Here is a 5,244-nt window from a genome sequence, read left to right on the forward strand (position 1 = left end):
TAAAAAAAAAAAAAAAACAATTAGGGCTTAGATGTTGAAGGGCATTTCATTACTCCTTAAGCCAGTGCTCACAAAATTCCAGAGTCTTGACTATTTCTGCCAGAAGGAAAATGGTGATAACTAGTTTCATTTGCAATTGTTTTATATGCTCGCCTATATGTGGTGTTTCATTTTACCACACCATAGGATTCCTTTGGAGCTACAGAACATTCAATCACTCCTCCATTATTCAGCAAATAAGCCCTCAATGAGTACACCAAATGTTACGCACTTGAGCTATGATCATGACAGAACCACTGGCCCTGTCCTCCTAGGGGATTACTGTCTAATCCACACGTATGTTCCATTGCAGAGCACCTTGCAGCTCATCTGTTTACTGGAGAAAGATGTTTACTTTTTCCTTTCTTGGGTCCTTGCTTCCAAAAGGATCAGGAAAAAAAGGAATGGTCCTGCCAAAAAGGGCCACGGCCACGTGCAGCCTGTTCAAAGCACCAGGTGTATCTGATCTGTGCCCAAAGACAAGGTCGTTAAGAAGTTTTTCATTCAAAACACAGTAGAGGCCTCAGCCTTTGGAGACATTTCTGAAGTGAGAGTCTTTGATGCCTCCATGCTTCCCAAGCTGTATGTGAAACTACCTTACTGTGTGAGTTGTGCCACTCACAGCGAGGTAGTCAGGAACTGTTCTCCTGAAGCTCTTAAGGACCGAACGCGCCTATGCCAATTCAGACCTGTGGGTGCTGCCCCACGACCTCGGCCAAAGCACATGTAAGGAGCTAAGTCCTTAAGTACTAAAGAAAAATTCTCTGGAAAAAAAATAGAAATTATACTTAAAAAACGATGTTTACTTTTTCCTAGTAACGATGAGTGTGATGTTCACTTACTCACCTGTTTACTGCAAAAATGCTGTGGTGGATATGATATTTCAGATCACAGACTCCTGAGTAAACAGAAAGAGTAACTTTATTTTTCTCTAAATGAACTTAGTTTCTATCTCGAGACTCATTCTGTCAGGTAGTTAAAAGGTAATCTTGGTTAGTTTGCAGTCAATGTCCCATCTTTCCATGGTTTCTTTCTTTGCTCTTCTCCATGGAGTTACATCTCCTTGGACTTCACAGCTGTAAGCTATCTGGACAGCAGGGTTGTCTGATCCCTGGGAGCTCTCTCTCCACTCTGGCATTCACTGACAGATTTATTATTACATTATCTCCTCCATTGCTATGCCCTTATACCAACAACTGCAGGATTGTCCACTTTTCCATCTGATATCCAGCTGTAAAGTCATTCTTCCCTCGAGATCTCTCCAATCTACCAGTTTGTTCTCTCAGCTATCATTTGCACCTTTACCAAATTTACAAAAAATTTCCTACCCATTCTGAAGCTGTCTCAGGAGCACTCTGTCCAACATCCTTTGAAACTCTTGTGGAGATTTGATATTGTGATAATTCTAGAAAATCTGTAAGGCTGCTCTGTCCAAGGCTCCCAGGTCACAAGTGAGCACAGTTCGTCTTTATTCTCATATCCCTGAACCTATACGGGAATTTTATTGATCTTGCCACCCAAGAAGGCAGAGGTGGGTTCTCCTCTCAGAGATCCATACAAGCAACTCCTTCTATTGTTTTTACTTCCTCAGTTTTGCTATATTACGTTCTTCTAGAGTTCTTCCCTTTCTCTTCAGATCATAGAATTTTCATCTCTACTGGTGAAGGAAAAATTTTTACCAGGAAGTATTTGTCCAATTCTATTGCTTTATTCAGGGTCCTTAGCTTCTGAAGCTCAAAAGTCAATAAAAACTTGTTTTCTTTGTTTTATCTACTTGGAGAATTCACATGTTATGTGTAGCTATCCCACTGAAATAGTGGAATGGGGGAAAATGAGTTTCCAAATATGAAAGGATAACAAAATATTATTTTGCTACAATGTTAAGAGACAGAGTCCTTTGAGAAAATTGGGCATATGTGAATACCTGCAGTAACAGGAGCCAAGTCCATATGTTCCTGTCAAGATAATGATGGAATGCTTTCTCAACACTTACTCCAGATCTTAAGACCAATTTCTATATTAACTGTTATGAGTTGAATTGTGTTTACTCAAAAAGATATGTTGAAGTCCTTATCCTGATACCAGTGGATATGACCTTATTTGGAAATCAGTCTTTGCAGATATAATCAAGTTAAGGTGAGGTCATGAAGGCAGGCCCTAGTCTTAAGTGACTATAGTCCCTATAAGAAGAGAACAGACACAGAAACACAGACATACGAGGGAGAATATCATGTAAGGGTGGAAGCAGAGACTGATGTACTATAGCTGCAGGCCAAAAAAATGCCAACTGACAGTCACCACCAGAGGCCAGGAAGAGATAAAGAACAGTTCTTCCACAGAGCCTTTTGAGGAAGCATGGCCCTCCTGACACACTGAATATAAACTTCTAGCCTCGAGAACTGTAAGACAATAATTTCTGATCTTTTAAATTACCCAGTTTGTGGTACTTTGTTACTATAGCCCCGTGAAACTCACACACCAACTAAACTCACCAAGGTTGCTCATCTAAGCTCTCTTAACACTTATTAATTTCCAGAAAACTGAGGAAAGCCCTAGCCAAATCCAGCAAGCTGATAGTAACAATCTGCCTGGAGACCTATGCTGAGCATTAAGGCATCTGAGAAAGAAAAGAGGTGAGACAAAGCCAGCACTAGAATGCAGCTGGAGTTGCTTTGGGAGGCCACCCTTGTGATCCTGTGAAAAGGTGGGAAGAGTATGTGTGTAGTAGCAAGGGAGGGTCTAAAGTTCAATATGAAAGGAATGGCCAGAATCAAAAATGCAAAATACATCCTAGACCATACAGAGAAAACAGGTTTGGGAGGCGAATCCTCAAAATAGACTTTGAAACAGATACCAGGAAGGAAGAGACTTCACCTGAGCCTGTGGGACTTCGACTGTGGGGCTACTAAGCCCTTTCGGATAACCTCGCTTGCTGAAATCCTGCTATTTACTGATGGCTTTTTCCCTTCTCTTGGCTTCAGAACCTGGTCCTTTAGCTCACAGGAATAGATAGTCCTGACAAAATTTCCTCACATTTCTTGAGTCCCAGAGACTAATTCCTACAAGAATGCCAATTTATTTATAAATTTTCTATGAGAAATATACTACTCAATGATGCCTTCTCTTCCCCCTGGGAAAAACTACTTGAGAAAACTTAATAAATTTCCAAAGCTATTAGTGAATGCAAAACCGAAACACAGGAAATTACATAGCTGTAAGGAATTTTTCATCAGCCTATAACATTCTGATGAATCATCTCTCTCCGTGAAATGGATATATCTCTCAAGAGAACAGCAATAGTTGTGATAGACCCCTAAGGTCCCTTCCCATAAAAGTCTTCTGCCAACTTGTATTTGCCAATATTGGATACAGAACCTATGTCCTTTTAAAGCATGTTTTCATCTGTTTCATATATACTTCAAGTAATGGTATAAATATTTTAATTGTATTTATTTTTAATGGATTGTATTGGAACACACCAAACATAGAAGAGTATGTTCAGTAATGAAGGTAGACCTTTCCAGACTTGGTCATGTTGTACTTTTATGATTTTATAAGTGCTCTTTTAACTTGCTACATTCTTAAGATCATAGTTCTCTTCTTCCAATGTGTAACCGTCGAACAAGGACAGAGGAAATAAGTCATGTGATCTTAAGAGGAATTTTCATCTAAATACTGTAGCCTGATGAGTCACCTCTTTTATTCTACAGATAATTCTATTTAAAAGCCAAAGCTGGTCAACGGGAATTTGAATGCACTCTCTCCAAGATGGTTCCAAATAGACCTTGGCTAATTCTTATTTTCAGAATCTGGCCTGAGGGAGTCATTTTCTTCAGAAGAATTAGTATAACATCTAAATTGTTGCAGAAGTTCAGGGTAAGTCCTGGGCCCTCTTTGCTTTTTAAATTCTCTACCTAATTAGTATTATATAGTCCCATCACTTTATATGCCATCCTTATGCTGATGGATATATTGTTCTATGTATGACTTCTCCAATAGGCCAGACTTCTGTATTTAGCTTTCTGCTTGATGCTCCCATTTGATTGCTGCCCTGCAACTCAACTTTACATTTCCAAATCAGAAATTTTGATCCACAGATATTTTACCAAAGCTGTCTCTACTCTGATATTCTCTACCTCAGAGATAGAGACACCTTCATCCATCTATTTTACCTAATCTTAAAACCTGAGTGTACCCCAGATACTATCCATAAAAAATTTCTGTCACTTTTATTTCCAAAGTATATTCCCCTCCATGGTCATTCTCTATCTCTATGGCACCATCGTGTACCACCTGTGCTTCTACAATAGCCTCTTTTTACTTTATAGTTCATTTTCCATTCATTCACCGGAATACTTTTTTAATTGAAAACATCATGTCATTACTAAAATCCTCCAGTTACTTCCCTTTGTTCTTAAAATAAAATCATAATCTCATACCGTGACATAAGGCATTACATGGCCTGGCCTCTGCCTATCTCTCTGACAGAAACTTCTATAATAAATACTTCTATTCATGGCTACAGCAAGCTTTTTCCTGCCTCAGGACATTGATATATGCTCTTTCCTTTGTCTAGAATGCCCTTTTTTAGTGCTATATTGCTGAGTATAACACACTAGTGCCAGGTTACCTGAGAATTCCCATTTTAGAACCAAAAATCCTGACTTGGAAACTACCTTAGTCCCAGTCAAACTGGGAAGGTTGTTCACCCTATGACTGAGTTTATGCACTCAATAAATATTTCTTAAGTAAATACATTTAGTAACCATGTCACTAAAACTAATTTCTGAATACTGAGGATTTCCTATTATGGAATAAAAGGATATATAACCTCATGAAAGCTTAGGTCGCTCTAAATATTAAAGAAATTTAAAAATACTTTGCAAAGATAAATTTTAAACTGGTTGTCTACAGTTGTATTGAGAAATGCAGAAATTAAACTTTGAACAAATTATTCAAAGTTAAAATATAATCTTTTGATCAAGGAATCTAATGGAAAAATAAATTTAAAATGTTTACATTGGAATCTATAACTAGAACTGTATTTCCTAAAAAATGATCTGATGAAATGATCCTATAATATGCCTGAAGGGGAAAAAAGTTTTGAATATAGAAGATACAATATCTCCTTCTTGGAAGTTCATAATACATGTTTGTGTATTTGAGGGCTCTGAGAAGTCAGGGAACAAAGACACCTTCTCAACA

The 5,244-nt window shown here is 38.1% G+C and overlaps 1 pseudogene; it reads left to right on the top strand.

The window, feature by feature from the left end:
- The first annotated feature begins 247 nt into the window (after positions 1-247).
- LOC120598140 (40S ribosomal protein S26-like) lies at positions 248-769 on the top strand (annotated as a pseudogene).
- Positions 770-5,244: the final 4,475 nt, after the last annotated feature.

The sequence above is a fragment of the Pteropus medius genome, unplaced genomic scaffold, assembly GCF_902729225.1.
Source record: "Pteropus medius unplaced genomic scaffold, Ma_sr-lr_union100, whole genome shotgun sequence".
In the NCBI taxonomy this organism is placed as follows: domain Eukaryota; kingdom Metazoa; phylum Chordata; class Mammalia; order Chiroptera; family Pteropodidae; genus Pteropus; species Pteropus medius.